Source organism: Ursus americanus, chromosome 8 (genome assembly GCF_024610735.1).
Source record: "Ursus americanus isolate L20-20 chromosome 8, mUrsAme1.1.p, whole genome shotgun sequence".
NCBI lineage: Eukaryota > Metazoa > Chordata > Mammalia > Carnivora > Ursidae > Ursus > Ursus americanus.
In genome coordinates, this window is record NC_142134.1 from 75,287,199 (window position 1) to 75,301,816 (window position 14,618).

Genomic DNA, 14,618 nt, shown 5'->3' on the forward strand with positions numbered 1-14,618 from the left:
TCATTCACACATGTAAATATTTACAGAATCTATGCTAACTAATGGGTTAGCATTAGGAATTCAGAATAATAGAATACGATTCCTGCCCTTAAGTATTTTACTGTTAATGATTAGAATAAATTTGTGTGCGAATAACAGAATTGGGTAAAGATTGTAGGGCAGATGTAAATAAATGACTCTGAAATAGGAAACAAGAGACAGCTCATCAGATTAAAGACCTCTGGAAAGGTTGGCTGGAGAAGAGAGCATTGCAGTGTTGTGTGGAAGGATGAAGAGGTAAGCATCAAGGAGACTTACAAGTTTCTGATTCCCCATTAAAGCATCGTTGGCCTGGTATGTCAATGTCAGGGCTCTATGCTGTGCTTGATGAGTGAATGTATTTACAAAGGTAGCAACTGTGGGAGAAATTAGCTGTAATGTATGCAAATCATGCCAAGTAAGCTGGAAAAGCTATACCTATTATCAGATCTAGGAAATGGGCTCACAACTGGACTTCAGAGCAAGATAAAATGTGGATCTTGCAATATTTAACTCAAGAATCTAAGAGTAAGGACATTTTGTCATAAACAGAGCTGGGATACCCAAAGCTTATGCTTATTGTTTGCTGGCTGTGAAATGGTAAGGTAGAATGGCCTTATTTAAGAACATATTTACTTTAGGCATTTAATGCTTTTGGAATGACAAGAAATTTTAATTTCCAATAATATACCTAGTACAGTGGCAAAAGTGTACATGCTGCATATTAGTACATGCAAGAAGATTACAGTTTATTGCCCATTGTCATGTACATTCTCCAACAGTGAAACTCTTGAAACTGCCACAACCCCTACGCTTCAGTATGTTCTTCTGCAAGAATGACTTCAGAACAGCTTTCTGCATCTATTGTCTAAAGTGCAGCAATGGCGGGGAGGAGGAGGAAGAGGAAGAGATATAGAAAGGGGAGGTGGAAGGAGGGGGAAGGGGATGAGGAGAATAAGAACAAGGAAAAGAAATGCAGCTGGAATTTGAGGACTTTGGTTCTTGCCCTAGAACATTTCCTTGGCTGTCATGAAAAAGACAGAAATTAAGTAGAAAACAAATATTTACTGAGTGTCTTATAATGTGTGTGTGTGTGTGTGTATTTATGGGATGGTGAAATTAGATGTTCTTTATCCTCTAGAAGGCCATCACAGCCAGGAAGAGCTGGAAACCCAAGAATATGAAGGGAAGAAAGTAGTTATGAGCATAGATGAGAAGAAAAGAAGTATACAGGTGAGAGAGAATCTAAAAGTCGCCCCAAGTTTCAGAATTAATAAGAACTGACAAACATACTAGCTTCCAAACCTGGAATAGAAATGCTGGAACATGGATAGCCTGAAATAATATTCTCACACATACTTTTTGTTTGCTGTACCACTAAAAGACTCAGGGATGCTTGCTGGAATAGATGGATACTTTTGCATATTTAATGGGGCCTTCTTGCTTTGTTCATATAGTTATTTGTCACTCAAGATTGAGATAAATGTTTATTAAGCTCCAACTATAACCTCCACATACATGCAGGTACGTTGGCAAACATGGTGGACATAGGTTATACTCCATGGATATACGATTATGACAAATACAAACTGAGAAGGGGGCGTAAGGGAGACGAGCATTACGAAAAGAAGGTGCAGTATAGTAATGAATAACATTTTAGATGGACGTAATCTAGTTTGACACTGGAAACCTAATGATTTTCCTTAACTCTGCCAAAATAATGATACATACTACAGAGAATCTTCACTTCGAACATCTTGGCTTTGTAGAAAAAGGGCTTCGAGTACCTCATTAGTTTAAAACTATCCACATTTCGCTACATTTCCAGTCCCATATTTTGCTTCTTAATTACCACTATTTAAATGGCCTTTCAAGATCAGCTGTAAATTAAAATTGATCCACTGTCAGCAATCTGCAACAGTTGGCAGCAAACTATTGATAACGATGAGATTCCAGTTGCATAGTGTCTTTCTGAGAAGACAAAAATGTAATGAAATAAGCCGACTCTGCAGCTTGGCACAAAAGGCAAAATGTGATTTTTTTTTCCAGCAAGAGAACTTAAATATAAATAACTAGCCACGTTTGGAAAATGCAAATAAATGTGTATGAATAAAGAACCAGAGCTCATATCTGTATGCCCTCATGAATGCCTGTGTAATCTTGTTCTTTTATCTGAAAAACAATCTTCCTTTTGAAATACGCTTAAAGGTATGTTGACAAGAACATAAAGTTTAGAATTTAGATCTGACCTGAAATCTTGCTTTGTCTTGCAAGCTGTGTGATTCAGAGAAAAAACAAACACTTCGCACCTCAGTTTACACATTTAGAAAATCTTAATTAATAACTGCCTTATAATTATGATAAGTAAATGAGAAAATAGACGGAATTCCAACAGAATATCTAATATGGTGCCTGACACAAGGCAAACGAATATCATGGGAGACGATGACATTTTTTTAAATATAAATTCAATTAGCCAACTTATAGTGCACCATTAGTTTCAGGTGTAGTATTCAATAATTTATCAGTTGCATATAGCACCCAGTACTCATCATATCACATGCCCTCTTTAATGCCCATCACCCAATTACCCAATCTCCCCACCCACATCGCCTCCAGCAACCCTCCGTTTGTTTCCTACACTTAAGAGTCTCTCATGGTTTTTCTCCCTCTCTGATGACTTGCCATTCAGTTTTCCCTCCCTTCCCCAATGGTCCTCTGTCTGTTTCTTATATACCACATATGGATGAAACTATATGATAATCGTCTTTCTCTGATTAACTTATTTCATTCAGCATACTACTCTCCAGTTCCAGAGAGGATGACATTCTACATGAAGGATATGGTCAAAGGCCTTAGGTTATTTCTAGGAAGCAAAATCCATATATACATTCATTCTAAGATGCTTTCTCTTAGCCTCTGACTGCTGACAGCAAGAGCTGAACTAGCCAAATGTTACCAAAAAGCATCTCATCAACACACACACATATATACACACATATATGCACACAAACAAAATTTTTAGTATAGCCAGATCTTTGGCCTCTGCTCTTGGGACCAGTTCATAGTAGATGGGTCCTGTAGGTCCTTTCTGGAATTTTCCACAGCAACTATAATCAAACCTAAGTCCTAAGCTAGGAATCAGAATTCTGAAACATAATTGTTAAGTTACCCTCTTATCTGTCCTTTTGAAGATGTGGTAGATTTCTTTGTTAGTACTCTGTGAATTGCACCCAGTCATTGAGAAGTGTCATATATCCCTCATACAACTGCCCAGGACATGGCAGAAGCCTAGATGGGAGAGCCCCCTCTGACCTCCCTAGAGAAGGTCATGCCAAAAGTTCTGTTTTTTTCTGCTTTTCTTAAGAGCCATCTCAATCTTAATTTTCAGCCATAAAAGCTCCATCTTTGAAAAAAATTAGGCTGTTACCCATTTTACAGTTCCTGGATCTACATGAAATGCACTTTCCCTGTTTGAGGATGGTGGTTTCTCTTGATCATTCGGATTCCTAGTCACATGTCACCTTTTGAGTGATCTTCCTTCCACACATTATCTAAAATAATGCTCTCTTGTAAGTCTCTTATTATTTTATTACCATGTTTTATAATCTTCCTATCACTTTCTACTAACTTAAATCATATTACTCATTTATAAGATTATTCTTTCCTTTTTTATTAGAGTAAATGGTCTATGAGGGTGGGACGAGGTCTGTCTTTCTTATGGCTAAATTCCATCACATAGGATAATGCCTGGCACATCACTAGGCTTCCATAAATATTGGGCCACCAAATTTGATCATGGTGGGCGGATATATCATATCCACCTGGAGACCTCAGGGCCAAAGGGTCAGTGAGGTCCATGCTTAGCAAGGAGCTTCACTCTCAGAACCAACTGACCATTTGTATGAATTTCACCATTGCCATCAGCTTTCAAATTAGTTTACTAGGTCTGGTCTAGCCCAAGAATGAGTGAGAAAAGTAGATTTATGTACTGTCCCAATCTTAAGCGTGTGCTGTTTCTATTGGGCATCTGCCCAAGACTGAAAGTCTTATAGATCTGATTTTTTATATCACATGACCGGGGCAACGCAGCTATGGGAAAAGATCCAAAGAGGTCATCCAGAAATGCATGCTGTATAGTAAAGGAAGGAGAAGGATAAAGGTCAGAAATTGAGAATTCAGGTGCTGCTAAAGTCCTATAAAACATCATAATAAAGAAAAGCAGATTAATGGCAGGAAGCAGGAATAAGACCGTGCACTGATTTGGAATCAGTGCAGCAGTGTTCTTAAATTTAATTGTTAAAATTATGTTGGTTTTGTTCCACTCTTTCATTTTTTCTAATAAATATATGATAGAAAGGCTGTTACATTCTAGGCATCAGTTAGAGAAAGTTTTTAGCATATTGGAGCACAGTCAGGTATCTGAAAGTAATGAGGACCAAAGAAGTCAGGGATTTGGTTTAAGAGAGAAGTTAACTCAAGTTATCTTAAGCAAGTAGAAAATTTACTCGAGGGATACGGTGAGCTCACAGAACTGATGGAAAGCTGAAGAACAAGACTTGGGGAATGTGAACAATGATCAAGGGATCTCCATGTTAGAGCAGCAGAACCACAGCCAAGGCCATATCATGGGCACAGTTGGGGCCATACCGATACTGTTATAGGCACTGCAATGACACTCACTTCCTGATAACTGCCCCTGTTTTCTTAATACCTTTTCCAAGGTTCGCAATTCAAAGAATAAGCTCTCATTACAGTTGGGTGGAAGAAGGACTTAATTCCTTGGCTTCTACAGTGAGAGGCATTAATGGAGGGGTGGTGTCAGTTAATTTTTTCTACCAACTCTACCCAGAGAGAGAGAGTCTTCCCAAAGGGCATAGGAACTTAAAGGAAAAACCAAACAACCAAACAAAAAATTATATGTATTGGCAAAACCATGTCACTGTTATGGACTGAATGTTTATGTTTTCCCAAAATCCATACATTAAAACTCAATCCCCCAAATTATGGTATTTGGAGATGGAGCCTTTGGAAGGTGATTAGGTTTGGATGAAGTCATGAGAGTGGGGTTCCCATGTTGGAATTAGTGCCCTTGTAAGAAGAAGAGAGAGAGACCACTCTCTCTCTGTCTTTCTCTCTCTCGGTCTCTGCCTCTGTGTGTGTGTTTCTACTACTTGAGGACCAATGAGAAGGTTGTTGTCACCAAACCAAGATGATGGCCCTCACCCAGCAATGAATCTGCCAGTGCACTAATCTTAGAATTCCCAGCCTCCAGAATTGTGAGAAGCAAATGCCTACTGTGTAAGCCCCCCAGTCTATGGTATTTTGTTACAGCGATCTGTACTAAGACAGTCATGTAGAAGGTCAGTCCTTAGGGAAGACTGAAGTCCATATTATCTTTACCCAGAGATAATCTCATGCATAACACAGAACAATCCTCCAACCTCAAATTCCTGTTTCCAACTGGTTACCAAGTTTTATAATTTCTGCTTTCTACTCACTCTTCTCCATCTCCACTGGCATCGCCTTGATTAGATTTATATCTTCTGAAATATCTAATCTTCATCACTACCTTCTTTGTATGTGCCGTTACCCATACCGTCAACTATCCACAACTTTAAAATTAAATAAACATATCCTTTATAGACACACTTTATATTTACCCTTATAATAGGCAAACACAATTCTCTCCAACTAAAAACACAGCAGAAGCTCTCTATTACTGCCTGGATATCACTCCGCTTACACATCCTCACCTCCTTCTTTACATCTCAACGATCCTGAGCTACGCATGGTCCTCACCGATGCCTTGATTTTGCACACTTGTAATTTTTGCAGATGCTGTTCACTCTGGCTGGGATATCTGACCCAATGTGGAAACCTAGAAATTTCATACCCATTCCTTAATCTTAACTTAGGCATCACTTCCTATATGGAGGTTTTCCTAATACCCTTTAGGCAGACTAACATATGTTTTCTTTTTTCCTCATCTCTGTAACATCATTTATCTCATAATATAACTTCTTATGTATACCATTGAATTACTTTATGATTTCTCTAAGCTTTTGGAGAATATTATTTCTTCTTTGTGTTAAAGTGCATAGTCTATGACCTGGTGAGTAGTATGATCCCTAAATATCTGTGAATATATGAATAAATGAATTAATAATACATTGCACTATGATGTCTCATTATCTGTCTCATTGCCCTCCTGTTTGTTTTAGATTGACTGCATATCTTGAGGGTAGAACTACGTATTATTTGCACTGTGTCATGTAAAGACATTATTTTTCCATTTTTCATAAAACCTCTTCCAAATAACAATGAATGTACTTATTACTGACACCACAGCTAAGAAAGTGGTGAAGAGAAAAGAATCCTATCAATACAGAAGACTCCAAACACAAAGAAAACGGTCCCAGAAATGATAGTAAAACAATTTCTATTATTATAGGGCTTCATTTTAAAAAATATATTTTTATAACCACTATCACCTTTCATGTTCTCACTACCATTTATTAATTCATCAGGAAATACCTATTAAGTGCCTCTTATGTGCTAGACATTGTTCTTGGTAACGGAGGATAAAATAATGTGGGGAAAAGCATGCTTCCTGTCCACATGGAACCTTCTATTCAGTCTGGAAATCAACAATAAGATGACCATGCCAAAAAGAGTGACTTTCAGGAGGGTTCTAGAGGAGCCTATCTGCGTAAAGTGTTTTTTCTTTATCAAAAATACAATTAATTTAAAATAGAATTGTTCATCAAATTTAGAACTGAAATTTACTCAGTGCCTCTACACGATAGATAATGCATGTTCTAAAAATTTCCCGACACGTATCTCCTCATTTGATCCTCATAACCCTTTGAGGTGTGATTAGTGTCCGCATTTTACACAGGGGCAAACCAGAGTCTGAGGGAACAGAGGTTATAGAAGACATCTAATCACTCAGAGAGTGTTGGCTATAGACCCAGGCACGGAATCAGAGCTGCCTGACTGTAGCTGTAGCTCTTGTCTATGAATGAGAAAGCGGAGGCTGCGAGAAATTAAATTAGCACATGTGTCCATGGCACATAGAAACTGAACAAGGGAACGGAGAAACCAAGTCATCTCACCTGCTGTGCTGGTCCTGTAGCGCCACTCCACACTCGGCTCTCGTTAGCTTCATAAAGCTTCCCTGGGTATCTGGAGATATGTCGCACTTACACTTACCAGCTTAACTAATTAATTACTTGAGAATGAATGAATGAATGAATGAATGAATGAATGAATGAAACATTCATAATTATCGAACAGCCACTCTTTCCAGGCATTGTTCCAGTGGTTAGGGATACTGCAGGGAACTAAGCTGAAACAACGCCCTGTCCTCTTGGAGTTCACCTCTGAGGGGGGTAAGCGAGAGCTATAACTGTTAAGGACATGTAGTGTGCCCACTCAGATCTGCCCATGCTGGTTTGTGCCACGCAGTTAGTTCACTCACCATGGAATACTCAGCCAATGGTGCTTAGAATTAATCTTTCAACACTGCTGGTCCTGAAACCCAGACACCTTTACTCCTGATACGGTCCCTTTTAGACTTTGTTCAGCAGAACAGCTAGGCTGTGTCCTTGGTCTCCTGCGTTAAACTCTAGTTTCCCTGTAGGTCAGGAACTGGCATGCTTGGTCAGTTCAATAAGAAGTCACGAATTTTTCTTATGTAATACCCACCCTAAAGAAGCCTGGCTCCCTGCACTTCTATCCATCAGAGCCATGGACAGGTCCTCGCATTTCAGAATGCCTGCTGCCTGAGGGCTATGCCTGCTGGGTTTGGGGAGCCCACCCTCTGAGATAATAGCTATTTCCTTAGCCTCGACCCCGCACTGTGGTGCCTTCCAGCATTTCTTGGGACAGCGGCTGCCTCAATCCGTGTTACAGTGTTCACGGAGGTCACACAAAATCCAGAAGCAGTTCAAAGTCCTAAATATCTTCCTCGAACAAGTTTTCATCCTTGTGTAACACATTAATTTATTGTTTACCTCTTTTTGGTTTCAATTTTTCTGGATTATCAACAGTAAGTATGTATTCTTGTAATAAGAAAACTTAATTATATTGGTTTATTAAGGTCATGGGATTGTGGGTGATTAATTTGTATTTACCCTTTGTCCTATTTTTTAAGAAGTAAAAAACTAGAAATGAAAGCATGAAAAAAGAAAACATAATTATTAAAAACACCCCATCTTTCTCTTGCTCATGTGTAAATCAGAATGATTTCCATATCTCTTAGCTAATTAAACCTGATTATTTGAAAGATAAAAGGAAGATGTATTATTTATGGGGCACTGACCCAAGGCCTCCTGCTTTATAGCTGCAACCTAAGCCATCACCGCTGTCTGCTGCTGCAACCCTCCCCCAGAGTTCTGCTCCACTCCTGACATCGAGGCATTCAGGACTAATTGCCACTCTTAATCCTCTGCAGTTCTTTCCTGTAAGACCTATAAATACAAGCCCAAAGTGCTTTGCAGACAGGCAAGGCCCAGCAATCCTAGGACATCATTCAGGGGGAAGTGGCAATTAGACATTTTTAACAAGTTCTTTTAATACAAAATGGAGTAATTAAAACTTGCACATTGTAGGGGAAAACACTTTTGAGATTATGTTCATTTTATTAAGCTATTTCAAATACTAAAGTTTATCGTAACGCGTAGTTTTTTTTCTTTCCTTTAATTGAATTGCTGGCACTAACAACTCAGTGAAATGAATGTCTGACCCATCGAGAAAGAGATTAAGTTACGTAGAGTGTTTATTTTTAATTGGTATTGACCACAAACCCATACATTTCCACTAAAAATGGATTGAATTGGAAGATTCCACTCTTTGTTCTAAATATTATGGTTCAGACACTAAATTATTCTAGCTATGGCTTAACCTATTCCAACTGTACTTTTAGGCTAATATCTCATTTTTGTTTGGGAGGTCAGCAGTTCCATGCATGGCTTGCTAATGCCATAATCAGGCATTGGCTAATAATACGATTATTCACTATGACTCAATATCATTAGCGCCAAACTCCATTGACTGCAAGCCTGGAATAAGGTGTATTTCATTTGATCCAGTGGATATCTGTTCACATTAAGTTACTACAATAAGACAGCAGAGAATAGTGAAATCAGCTTGGGTTTTAAGGGGCCAGATACTGTCCTATATATGCTGTTCGGAGTCAGCGTCCCTAAATGTTTTTAATATATGCAATAAGAACAGATATGCTAATTACCTCTATACCAATGGACTTAATTTTTGGCCTTAGCACAGAGACTCTACTTCTATCGTTTCCCTAGATTCAATTCCTTTTGCTGCCTGATCCTCAGTCTTTTGCCCTGTATATTTCTTCTCTCTAGGTTCCTACCACCATCAATTTCCCAGCCCACATTCCTGAATGTTCCTTCTGTCTCTCCATTGATTTCCCTGAAGCTCAACTCATTTCTGGCATCCTACCTCTTGTTGCTGAATTGGCCTCAGAGAGAATAATGGGCTCTTTAGCCACTGGTCCATTACTTGCATCTACTAGTGAGAGTCAGCTTTACATCTCCATGGTTCTGAGCTTCCATCTCAGCATCTCCTGACATCGTTTCTAGAACAATCAATTCTAGAGCAATGGACCTCCAGTGAGTTGCACAACCCCTTGCCAGCTCCTCATCCCTCAGGCTCTGTCAAGCTAAACTGGAAAAAATAAAATACATTAAGCCTTTAAAGCCGATAATAAGGTATGATAAAATGAGCACAGAATAAAAGTGGTGTGGTAGCTGTGGTACCAGATCACCTGGCAAATACGTGGTCCCAAATACACAGGAGCAGCAATGGAGTAAAAAGTCTGAATGGGAGACGAATGATGGGACAATGATTCCCTATTGCTGTTGCAGCAAATGAACCCACAAGTTGATGGTTTGAACAAGATTCATTATCTTCTAATTCCAGGGATCGGAAAATCAAAATCAGCCTCACTGGGCTGAAGTGAAGGTGTCAATCAACTACTTTCTTCTAGAGACTCTTAGGGAGAATGCATTCCCTTGCCTTTCCTAGCTACTAGAGGCTACCTCTATCCCTTGGCCTGCACCCACTTCCTCCGCCTTCAAAGCTGTGAGCATACCATCTTCAAATCTCTCTGATTCATTGACCCATGCTTCCATTCTCTGACCCTTTGTCTCCCTCTTATTAGTAGCCTTGTGTCTCCATTGAACTCTCATAGATAATCTCTGCATCTCAAGATCCTTAACTTAATCACACCTGCAAAGTCCCTTTTGCTGTTCAAGGTAATATATTTACACATTCTAGGGATTATAATATGGATCTCTTTGGACTTTATGATTCAGCTCACCACAAACATGAGCTCACGAGCTAAGCTCAAGGAATTAAGATAAGAAATATCCAGGTAGGGAAGGGAACTTAAGTATATACGTCTGGGCAGATGGTTAATCAAAACTATGATCATGGAAACCTAGTCAATGTTCTCTTGGAAGTTGTAAGGAGAGAAAATAGGATTGTTTGATACAAAGAAAGGATGCAGATTCTCTATGGTAATGTCTGAGACTCCCTGCCAGACACCTGTTGGTGGAACATTCCCCATTGCCCATGCATTCTTACCTGTGAGTTCCTATTTGGGTAACCTTCTGGCTATGGTCATATTTATTCCACAAGTTTTCCACAGTTCCCTCTCTGGACCCAAGTCTTCCATGTTCATGAGCTTTAAATTCATAACCAGACCATTTGTGTGCCAAGGGATAAAAAGACAATTCTGGTGACACAGCTTTCGAAGTTCTCACCAGAACATGTCCTGTATTTTGATTCTAGAGCTCACAGGTGAGAAGGAAGAAATAGTCCACAGAGTCAAATGTCATATTTACACAAGTTGATACAAGTGGAAGGACTCACTATTTTGGTGGAAAGCAGTACATTGAATTGATCCCTGAACAGCAATATAGCCTATAGCAGGAGCAGGGTATCAACTAGCAATATACCCTGTGGCCCTAAAACCTGGATAGTACCAAGTCCCTCGAAATCCTCAATTCTTGACCTTCATCTTAAGATTCAGTACTGCTTAACTTCCCATTATACTTCTAATAAACTGAAAGACCTTCTAGGCCCTTTAAAGGCCTCAATGGGCTGGTCTTTGCCTACGCCATTTACTTGTTGTGCTCGCCTTGCTTCCTATAGTTTGCTGCACTAACTTTCTTGCTAGTCCTCACATGCTCTGAGCACACACCTGAGCACACACACCTATATCCTTACTCCTTCCTTCTCCCTGCAGTCTTTTGCCCCTGGATTTTCTAAGAGTGAACACTTCTCATCACTGAGGTCTTTGCTCAAGTTTCTCCCCCTTAGAGAGTCTTTTTTTGACCATGATTTATAATTACCACTCTTCACACCTACATTCTTCATCCCTAGTGAGTCTAGAGCTTTATCATCCTGTCTTATTTTCTTTGAGATAACTGAAATCCCATTTCAGTGAGATCCTAGAGACCTGGCAAAGAAATATAAAGTGAACATTAGCAGAAGCATCATCCTAAAGGGCACTGGGTCAAAGCAAAGATGTCAGTCTACAATGTATTTCCACATAAAAATTGGGTTAGATATTGAAAAAGAGTTAATGCCAAAGGAAAATGGAGACCAAAAGAAAATCCTAAAAGAGATAACTCAAAATGGGCAGCAGAGAAGAGAGAGTATTTCCCAAGTATCTCCCAAGTGCAAAAGGTTAAAGTGCTTTTCTTCCTTTCTTTTTTATTAAACACATTTCTCAATATGATTGTTTTGGTTACACTAAGACTATTTTAGAAGATTTTATTTATTTATTTATTTATTTATTTATTTATTTATTTATTTATTTGACAGAGAGAGAGAGAGAACAAGCAGGGGGAGCAGCGGAGGGAGAGGGAGAGCTGAGCAGACAGCCTGATGCAGGGCTCGATCCCAAGACCCTGAGATCACGACCCAAGCTGAAGGCAGACATTTAACCAACTGAGCCACCCAGGGGCCCCAAGACTATTTTAAAAATATAAAACAGAGTGACTGATGAGCTAGACATTATCCAAGTCATTTGGGGATTAAATATTTAGAAAACAGTGGCCTCCCCTGTCTGTTAATGTTCCTGGTTAAACCCAGAAACTCTCTAAAGGAAGCACATCCCTAAGAAGTAATGAATCTATACAGGACTATATTTTTAAAGCACTTATTGTTAATCAAATAAAAATAAGTTTTCAGAATTCCACTAGGTTTAAAATAGTAATTTTAATAACTGATGCAGCAATAGTCGATATCTTAGTGAATGATGACTAGGTGGTAGTGCTCTTTGTTACTTTAGAATCATCACTAAATAAAACATTAGACACATGGCCACAAAGACACCCAGCGAGCATCAAACCCACCTTCTTCATTTTGCAGATGAGAGAACTAATGGATGGAATAATTCTCTCAAGGTCCCACAAGTAGTTCATAGCAATTCCAGGATGGAGGCCAATGTCCAGTGCCCTTTTCATGTAACCACACTGCCTAATTTGCTGGAACAATTATTGTTTGAAGATTTACTCTGTCATAGTCCAGATGCTTAATGCATAAAAATGTGATCCTGAGACTAATGCTTTTGCATCAACAGTCGATGTGATTATTCTTCCTTAACAAAGCAGATCTGTTAAGGATCAAGCATATGGAGTCCGAACAGAACCTTTCCCAAATGCAATTCCTTTTCATTCATGAAGCCAACATTTAATCTTTTTTCAAGGTGCCCCTGCTCTAGGGGGAATATGTTAACATTAAGGTAAATAAGATTATTGCTACCTAATGAACTGGGACTAAAATCTACTAGGTCACACTCACACGAAAATATTTTCATTAGTTCCTTAAATAATAGAGGACCTGGTCAGGGAAGGAGTCCATGATGGCCACACTAAGTTTAAGAAAAATGCCTGCTTTCTTTCACTTGTCAAGCTTTATAGCTGGGATGATTTCTACCATGCCAGAGACTCTCAGAAGAAATCCAGTCTTTAATAAGTTGTAGATTAAAGATGGCAGAACAAGGAGGGTTGGTGATTCAATTGTTTCCTTATCCAAATCCAAAGTGAAATAATGGTGACTATTTCACAGGGTTGGTGAGCTAATTAAATAAGATAATATACATAAAACTCCTGTGGTATATCAGCTTTCCAATAATGTTAGTACAATGACATAACGAAATAACAATAGTTTGAATATCTAATCCTTATTTATTTTTTATTCATCTACACAACAAAGATTATGGAACTTCTACTATATTTAGACTGTTCAGTTCTGATTAACTTTTAGTAACACTTAAAGTTAAAATCTTGAAGTTGCTTCCAATTGCCTTTGGAATCAAGATATAGACTTAGCTTCAATCTTTTTTATTCTTAAAGAGGTTCACACCACACAAACTCACATGATACTGGTTTGTTCTAATTGTCACACACACCCCTACCACTGGTAAATTCATCTATTTAGGAAATGGAACCTAATTTATAGATTTGGCTTCAACCTTTGGGAGGTGGGTAAATAAAGGATATCCAGTGGCCAATGGCCAATCAGAAATTTTTGGATTGTACACAATGAGGAAAGAGAAAATGCCCTCAGTTACCAAAAACAGAAAACCAAGAGATTTTTTTTTTAAATAACATATGAATTCTCCATATCATAGTAGTCAAAAGCATCCTTTCCATAATCAGACTTCTTGCATGTAAATATCTGCAACAACAACAGTAGCCTTGGTTAAGGGCATGAATCCTTCCAAGTCTCAGTTTCCTTATCTGCTAATTATGGAAAGAATAATACATTCATAAGATGGCTAATAAAATTAATGTCACATATACAAAGCACTTAATAGAATGTCTGATATACCATTAATACTAAATAAATATCAACTGTAACTAAACTATTATTATATTTTGCATGAGGTATAGAGTAATACATTGAAGGCATCTTGGATTCAAATCATTTGCTAACTTTGGTCCCTGGTTGGGACTACCAAGAGACAAGGTAGACCAGAATTTTTATAATGTTTTTAGTTTGGGGTGAAAGAATTGGAGTGAGCAATTAGAAAATATGACAGGAAAACACCCATGAATGAATGATATTATATTTGGCCTTTCTAACTGGGGAAGTTCCCCAAACCTGTATGAGAATATGTTCCAGACACCTCGCATATGTGATACCATGTAACAGTGAGGCAGATCTCTGTGTCATCTTTGTACAGATGGGAAAGTAGAAGTGGCATGTGATGAAGCCAAGTTATAAAGACAGGTCTGTGTTACTTTCAACACCACCAATTTCCTGTCCATGCAAGGACAAAGTGTCAAGAAATGCTTAGAAAAGGTGTACAAAAGCCTAATTGAGGGAGCAATTCTTCTAGATGGAGCCGTTAATGAAAGGTCTTTATAAAAGACCTAGCATTTGACTGAAGCCTTAAATTAAAGACAGAACTTGAGCATTTGACTATATGTCTATATGTATATATATCTATATGTATACGTCTATATATATAATGAGAAAAACTCCTAAGGCTCTAAAGAATCAAGTGTGTCCAGTATCATTTCATTGGCATCTGGATACACAGGGTGAAA

The 14,618-nt window shown here is 38.5% G+C and overlaps 1 long non-coding RNA gene across 1 annotated transcript in view; it reads left to right on the forward strand.

Annotated features, from left to right (window-relative positions):
- The first annotated feature begins 210 nt into the window (after positions 1-210).
- LOC123775872 (uncharacterized) overlaps positions 211-14,618 on the forward strand; it is a 36,476-nt gene continuing 22,068 nt past the window's right edge. Inside the window, exons 1-2 of the long non-coding RNA XR_006775191.2 lie at positions 211-276; positions 1,160-1,251. This is a non-coding gene — a long non-coding RNA (uncharacterized LOC123775872). The remainder of the gene's footprint in view (positions 277-1,159; positions 1,252-14,618) is intronic.